The sequence below is a fragment of the Podarcis bocagei genome (genome assembly GCF_964188305.1).
Source record: "Podarcis bocagei genome assembly, chromosome: 7".
Taxonomy (NCBI): Eukaryota; Metazoa; Chordata; class Lepidosauria; order Squamata; family Lacertidae; genus Podarcis; species Podarcis bocagei.
The window spans coordinates 42,330,041-42,338,802 of NC_138132.1; positions in this window are offsets into that span (position 1 = coordinate 42,330,041).

Below are 8,762 nucleotides of genomic sequence, written 5' to 3' on the forward strand. Positions count from 1 at the left end.
CCATAGTCTTTCCCAATCTGCCATTTGAATATTATTTCCCACATCTATTGCCCACTTTATCATAACACACTTGACCACTTCATCCTTAGTTTCCCATTCCAACAATATATTATACATTTTTTATAATAATTTATTATCATTTTCTATTATTTCTCTCTGGAAATTTGAAGTTTCATAGGTGAATCCTTTCTTTTTATCGTTTTTAAATACTTCATTTAACTGAAAATATTATAACCAATCTGTTACCTTCCCTTTTATTTCTTGAAATTCCTTCAATTTTAATTGATTATCGATTTCTGTTAACAGCTCTCTATATGTTGCCCAATTAGTTGTGAAACTACATTCAGCACAGAAGGTCATAGGTGACTTTTATTTAATGCACGACATCTGGTTGTTTTAATAATTCCCTTGGCTAATTGCCAGTGCAACGGTGAAACATGAAACTCCTGGCACAAGTAAATAATGCTAACTTGGAGAGAGGGAGAGAGGGTAAAGTATACAGCACTGAAGCTTTGCCTCAACAGCTGGCCCCACTCAAGAATTAGAATCTTTACTGTTAGTTGAAGCATTTGTTTAAAAAACGGGATTTCATAGTCATAACTTTTTTTAAAAAAAAAAAAAGAGTTCAGATGAGATGTGAGAAGATGCTGTCAAATGCAGACTCTCCAGAGTGCCTCTGCTATTGACTTCGCCTTTTCTTAAAAATATATATACTAAATTTCTGATCAATGGGACATTTGTCCTACAGCAATAATGGCGACCCACAAGGTGAGCCCGGATGAAAATATATCCCACATAAAACTCAGAGAGGCCATGGAGTCTCTCACAAGCACTTTTATGGCCTTCCTTAGGAAGTTTAACAGCTCCTCAGAAGTTGCAGGGGTAAGATTAGCCTACTTGAGTCCTGTTACCTCCCCCCACCCTCTCTCACACACACCTTGGTACATTTCTGATATGAAACAAACACTGCCTTTCTTTATTGTTGGGTTAGCAGTCTACCGCACAAAGCAGACATTACTTCATAAAGTTCTCTGCTGTTTTATATTTCTGAGATTATTAAGGGGCAGACAAAAATGGCTGTTTCCTTACAGGGTCTGCCTCTGTGTTCAGGTCAATTTGAGAACCAAGGGGCCTAATGATTGAGGCCCAGATTTTAATATCTCCTTTGGCTTACTTCACAAACAAAAGCTCCAACCAAGGAACTTAAGTAAAAAAATGTAAGGGAGAAACGAAACGAAACATGGGATAGAAAATCGGGTTGCCATGTGTCCTCTTTTTCCAGGACACATTCCCCCCCCCCCCATGGCAATCCATAGTTAAAAGTAAAAGGTAAAGGTAAAGGGATCCCTGACCATTAGGTCCAGTCATGGCCGACTCTGGGGTTGCGGTGCTCATCTCGCTTTACTGGCTGAGGGAGCCAGCATACAGCTTCCGGGTCATGTGGCCAGCATGACTAAGCCGCTTCTGGCAAACCAGAGCAGCGCACGGAAATGCCGTTTACCTTCCCGCCGGAGCGGTACCTATTTATCTACATGCACTTTGACGTGCTTTCGAACTGCTAGGTTGGTAGGAGCAGGGACTGAGCAACGGGAGCTCACCCCGTCGCGGGGATTCGAACCGCCGACCTTCTGATCGACAAGACCTAGAATCTGTGGTTTAACCCACAGTGCCACCCGCATCCCATAGTTAAAAGTAGAAGTCAGCATGTGTCCTCTTTTTTGCTCTTCAAAATATGGCAACCCAACTATATGGTTCACGATATGGCACACTCGATATGCACTAGTAATTATTCACTGAAAACTATTAATGAAGATAGTTCCTGCCCTGCCCCTTAATCAAAAAATATCTAAATGAAAAATATCTACCTGTGATAAAAAAAATTAGATCATTGCAGTGCCTTTCATCAACTGAACTGTTCTCTGCGATCTTAACAATTGCAGCTCTTTATTCTGGTGCCAGCTGAGAAGTTTGCATAAGGTGAAGATAAAACAGTGGAGACCTTGAAAGGGTCAAAGGAAGGAAAAAAACAAGGAAGCAAAACTCAGTCATATCTAGAAAGTATAAAGTAACAACAGATAAGTGGCTTAAGATCCAATAATGAAAGATATTATACCGAAGTGGGGCCTAAGTTATGAGGATATCATACGGTGGTATCCAATGAAACCATATTCAGAGTAAACACATTAAAATCAATGGCGTCAAGTGTGTTATTTCAATGGGACTACTCAGAGTAAACCTAATTTTAGATATCACCAATTGGGTGTATATAGAAAAACATAAGGACCAGGACTTGCTATGGGTACTTTCTCCTGCATCTAAAGCTTATCTTACCCTCTCCTCTGCAATATGTTTGACAAGTGTACTGGGCATTAAATTGAACCTTGATTTGCCCTGTCTTGGTCATCCCAACATGCTTGAGGCATGCTGTCCACTTCTGAGTTTATTTTTATTTTTTGAGTACTCCAAGTACATTTAGCCCTGCCTAAGAAGAAGAAGATGATGATGATGATGACGACAACGACGACGTTGAAATAGAGTACATAGTCCCCAGGGAGGGGTGGGGTTAGTGATGTCATCTATTTCTAGCCAATCAGCACTGTGCACGGTCTGCCTTTCTATAAATTCATTAGTATTATTTAGTCGACTGATACAAAATATTTACAGGTGACTTACTCTCCCCAGACCACATACCTCACTGGTCCTCCTTCACCCCCCAAATGGTTTTGCCTGACTGGCATGTGCCCTTGAGCTCTGCTAATGCCCCTTGATTGACTGGATAGACAATACAGGAGTGTGCATGTGTGTAAAACTAGCGTACAACACAAAGATACATTTACAATCATTGCTCCACCCACTTTTGCCTTTGGCCCTGCCCAGCATAGGCATATGGCCCTTGGAAGTGAATGTGGCCCTTGGGCTGACATTTTTTTGCTGCCTCTGGCCTAGCCTACCCCACAGGGTTATTGTGAGGATAAAATGAGTATGGCGTAATTATGTTTGCCTCCCAATCCCAAAGCAGGTAGTCACTCCTCAGAAGGCATGTGTGTGTAGCTGATTCTCTCCTTCACACACAGCTACATCTGTGTGTGTGTGTGTGTGTGTGTGTGTGTGTGTGTGGAGATCCAGCCCCCGTCTCCCTTTTTATGATCCCACCCAGGCCAAGGGGCCTGCGGAAACCTCTTCCCTCCTTCATTTTTTTTGTACCTTTTGATCAAAGCGTCCTATTTGATCCTGCTTAGGTGACGTGAGTCAAGGGCAGCGAGCGCTTGTTCTAAAAAGGAAGCCAGCTGGGGGAAAGTCTCAGCTAGCAGAACTGTATGTACCCACGAATTCCGCCAAGGCAATGGCATCGAGTGGTTCTCGTCTCTGACATGCTTCTGCTTGGCAGAAAATGCCGGAGACAGCAACAGCTGCCTTGCTCTCCTGCAGACTCTAATCCGCCAGGTTTACACAGTTGTTGGAGGAAGATTAAAGGCAAAAGCCATAAAAAAAAGAAGAAAGAAGAAGAGGAGGCACTGATTGGGGAAGCTGTTCAAGCTCTGTAACAAAGGTAGGCCTATGTGCCTGCTGCTCATCGCCTCTGACTCCCATGCCAAATAAGTGCTTATAATTGAAATAGGATACAGAGGGCTGCTGTTTTTGTTTTGATTTGTATCTTACCACCTCTGCCACTGTGCTTTTAATGCCAGCTTTCCATGTAGAAATTCAAGCATGTTGCATCCCCCCTTTCCTTAAAGTTTCGACCCCTGTAATAATCAGGAAGTGGTATCTCTAGATCACGTTCTTTTCTTTCTATGCTGGAGTTTGGCAGCAGACGAATGGCCCATTGCTGACCAAACTACTGGGAAGGTCCATTCAATCCTACGTTAAATATCTAATGGAAGGTACAAGCACACAGTGGCAAAATTTCTGTCGGCAGCAGGGAGGCCAAGAGAACAACTCAGCACTTGAAACTGGAAGGACCATCTTCAAGGATTAACTTGAGAGTATTGTAGTTTTATATGATAGTTTTTAATGTTGTACTTCACAATCTGTTTTGCTCCAAGATTCTTGTGTACTGTATGCTTTATTATTTTTTCTCTTTTGACTGTAAGAAATTGATTGATGTCGAAATGGCTACAATGCTAAGCACATTACTTTGGAGTAGAGATGGGTGGATCTGTTGATTTTGGTTTGCCTCATTTTTTCCAATCTCAAGTTCAGTTTGCCACATTTCCACATCCGTTTGCAATTTTTTAGAAAACAAAGTCTTCACAAAAATATGTCAGCATCTTAGTTTGCATTTCTCCTAATATAGTCATACTTTCCTGCCATTTTGCCTAACAAGCCTTTTCCTATATGATTGTGCATTTCCGTATGATTCTCATTAATATGCATTTATTTTGGTTTGCAAAATTCAAAGAACTACAAATTTCAAAGAATAGATGCCTACTGTTTTCTTGTGGTTTTGGGGAAGTGAGAATTAGATAGGTCTACAAAAAAATAATAATTCAAGAGCCAAACTAAATTTCCCCACCATTTGTAAGTAAAAATGCATCAAAAATTACATATGGTGAATTGTGGATACATACTTTCATGTTTTATTTTTCTGAACATAACTGAAATAATTATTTTGAAAAAGTATAAGGGGGAACGCATATGACTGTACATCTATTATATGCAAGTCCAGCCTGAATCTGACTGATTTCAAGGGGATAGTTAAGTACACGTCCTCAAATCTCCCCTGTTGAAATCAGGGCGATTAAGAAATGCTTAACTTTGGGGGGGATCATGGTGCTGGTTTTGGCTTTTGTTTGTTTGTTTGTTTAAAAAAAACCAAACTGCATCAAAGCACAGATTCTCAGGAAACAGAAATATCTTCTGTGCCCAGCTATATTCACTTCTGTACAATCATAATATAAATGCAGCTTTGATTGGAAGAGACCCTCGAGCTTATTCTGATACAAGGCAAGACCACCCACCCTTCAGCTGCCCCCCCCCCACTACATCACAGATGGTTCCAAAGAATGCAGAATCCATTTACTAGCAGGAGCCAGAGCAAACTTCCACCCCACCTCCCGCTTTGGGAACTCCTGTGCTGGATTACAGAGACATCTGCGGGGATTTAATGTGAGCAAGAAAGTGCCTGCCAGGCCTTAGGCCAGAACTGTTTTGTGCATATATTTGGGGGCTTAGGCTGGGCGATAGCCCTTTGTTAGCAGAAATTTCCCAAGACATTTTTGAGGCCTGAAGGCAAAAATGCAGACTGTGCTCTCCGTGCTGATAGAAATGAATTGGCAGGGTTCTCCTCCTACCCTGCGCCATCCACACTTAAAATGTGGCTCCCAAGGCAGGCTGTCTAAGGCTGTTCCTATGTCCAGATCGGTGCATGTCAGAAGGGGCTAAGTACAGACAGTCTGCGCTTCAAAGTGAAATCACAGGACAACACATTTTAATTTTTAACAGTGTTTCCATTGCAATTAAAATGTTAGCTTGCCAAGTGCTTGCCAATCTTCCAGAGGCTTTGCCCACTTTGGCTAGAGCACTGGCATGTGTGAGAGGAGCGTTTATATCCTACACTGCAATCCTATGCATGCTTGTTTGTGAACAACTCCTATTGAATGTTAGCAGTGGGTCAGTAGGATTGTACTGTTAATGACTGCATGCGTTAACTGCTGGCACAATTTCTGCTGTCTCTAATGACTACAGTAGCTTTCTTTTTTTAAGGAGGCTTACTTTAAAAAGAAATGAAAAGCAAAAAATTAGGGAAGGGATGTAGAGCAGGGAAGGGGGACTCTCTCCTCTTATATGCTCTTGCTCTCTCTCTCTCTCTCTCTCTCTCTCACACACACACACACACACAGAGAGAGAGAGAGAGAGAGCGCAGGGGGTCTTACCCATAGAGGCTAGGGGCGCCGGAGTGCCAAGTTCTGGAGGGCGCCAGGGAAAAGGTGGAAGCTGGACATGGCGCCTCTCAGCATCAGCTCGCTGCCCTCACCCACCTCTGCCGCGCCCAGAGCCTCTGTTTGCCATGGCCACTGCGGCACAAAGCGGCCAGCTGAGCCACATTCAGCCGCTGCCCTCTTCCTCCAGCCCCGCCAGCAGCACCATCCTCCCTAAAGAAACTCTGGGAAACGGGGCGGGGGGGCACCGGAGGGAGCTTTGCACCACAGCGCCAGATATGCTTAGGACGGCCCTACACACACACACACACACACACACACACACAGAGAGAGAGAGAGAGAGAGAGAGAGGGAGAATGGGCAAATCTATCCAGTTCAGTTTCTCTTGGTTTGCCATTCACTCTTAATTTCAGTTCTCCACATTGCTACATCAGTTTGCATTATTATTTTTTAAAGTCCCTGTGAAAATTTATCCCACTTCTGTATTCAGTTTTACCTAATATACACATTTTTGAGAAACAATTTCCCCCAGCACAATGCATTTTTGTATGCTGTTTTTACAAATACAACCATTTATATACAGACTTTGATATATGCATTTTTTTACACATTATTTGGCTGGAGAACTGCATTGCAAATTTCAGAGATGGGCAATTTTCAACAGATGGCTGCGTTATGGCTTACATATTTTTTTGGAAATTGTGGATTTGGTAGGTTTGCTTTTAAATGCAAACTGAATTGAATTTCTCCCCATCCTGACCTGATGCCTACTCAGATGTGATATTACTGACCAAGCAGCAGCCATGCAGCCAAATGTCAGCCCAGATGCACAAATTACTGGAACTGTTTCACATTGACTCCTTGCCAGAACATCTTGCGGCCTGAGCAATGACTGACCCTAGTTGTAGGGCTGTCACCAACGCTGGCCTGCCTGTGTATCTTTTATTAAGTGGGTTATAACAAGCTAAATATGTTATTGGCCTGGCATTCTGCACAGTACTGAATGGAAGGGGCATCCCTTCATCCTGTATGCAAGTGGGTCAAATCATGGCCAGTCTGTTCTGACCTATAAGGAAGTCAGAATGTACCACAGCAACAGGCAGCAATAAATTATACGGCTGGTTCCTGTGCCTGAGAGCTAAATTGGGAATTCTCAAACCTTCTCTCTCTCTCTCTCTCTCTCTCTCTCTCTCTCTCTCTCTCTCTCTCTCTCTTTTCAGGGCTTGTGAACACATTTTAAAAGACATTTTGTCATCTTACACTATTGATTATCAGACACATATATGGTGAATATCTTGTCTGCAAAGAGGAGACCAATCTGGCCACAAGGTACAAGGAGCTTTCATAGAATCCTAGAAATTATAGAGTGGATTCCTATACCCCAATCGGCTCAGATCTTCCCCCAGGCCAGACTATTCCAGCTCCCCAATCTCCTCCCACTCTTCCTCATCAATTACCCTCTCCATTATGTCTCCATGATGCTCTTGACACTCTCCTCATGGAGGCCTTCAACAATGCAAACTTTTATGGTAACTATATTTGTAATGTATTTTTGTCGGTGTTTGTTCTTTGATGCTATGGCCTGTCGGCTACGCAAATAAAGTCTATTGAATTGAATTGAATGCAAAATTTTAAGTTAATTTTGAAAACTTCATTATGGGTTGCCTTCATTTAAATAAAGCAATTTTATCTTAGCTATCTTAGAATGGATAGCTTTTTATTTCTGCTGAGATTATACATAGCTGCATCTGACTGATTGATTGATTGATTGATTGATTGATTGATTGATTGCCAGGCATCTGTATTCTGCTTTTCATCATGCAGTCTCAGGGTTGGTCCATGCAACTCAATACAAGTAAACCATGGAATACATAAACTAGACTACAGTAATACATCACCAGATTATGAATTAAACTGCATCAAATAGCAATCAGAGACAGCAGCAACTCTGTGGTGGGAGGGATATTCTGATTTTGTCCTCCACAAGCAAAGGCTTGTGGGAAGAGGGTGCATCTTGACCACACATCAAAATATGTATATTAATGAGGTTACATTTACAGATGCACCTCAGAGGGAGCTGCCCCAGAGGAGGCTATTTCATGCACTGCTGCCCCATGGACTTCAGAGGGTGGTGCAAATTCCAGCAGAGTCTCCGCTGCAGATCTCTAGGCAAGGAAATGCAACCTGAAGTTTACAGAGAAGCCAACAACCATCTTGGTTACCTCAAACAGCTTGCTCAAGGGTATATACTGAAGCTAAGGGGACTGTTTGCTGTCCTCCTGGGATGCCCTTTAAAGAAAACATGAGAGGGCTGATTGAGAGTGAAACTGGAAGAGGCACCAATACTAGAGAACAAACAGAAGCGTTTGTTGCAGAGAACAAAGGAAAGATGACTCCTAAATTATAGCCAATGGGTCTTGTGTGTATATGTGTTATTGTGTCTTAGCAAATATTGAGACCGTCTTTCCAGAGCAGTAAAGAGAAAAGTCTCATCAAAGGATCGTATTGGTGAGGGGAAAGCGTGATACACATCAGTGGATAGATGGAAAGTATGTGTTGAAACCTCAGTGAAGAAAAGCACAATGCCTCCCGAAAGAACCTTTAAGAACTGTGTCTACACACATGACAATTTAAATTACAGATTTGTGAGGGCGAGGGCATCATACCACAGCAGCATACCTGCGAAAATGAAATAAAGCCAAACAAGCAGCCAGGCCTCAAATATTTTATGATAGCCAGAAAGCTCCTAGCTTAGTGTGCAACTGCAACTGTTGGATATATGAGAACTGGTCTGAATTCAGAGATGCTTTCGGAGGTCTGACTGTTCATCTTAAGGAGCTGGGTTTCTTGGGCGAGAAATGTCAGCCTGGAAGGCTTCTG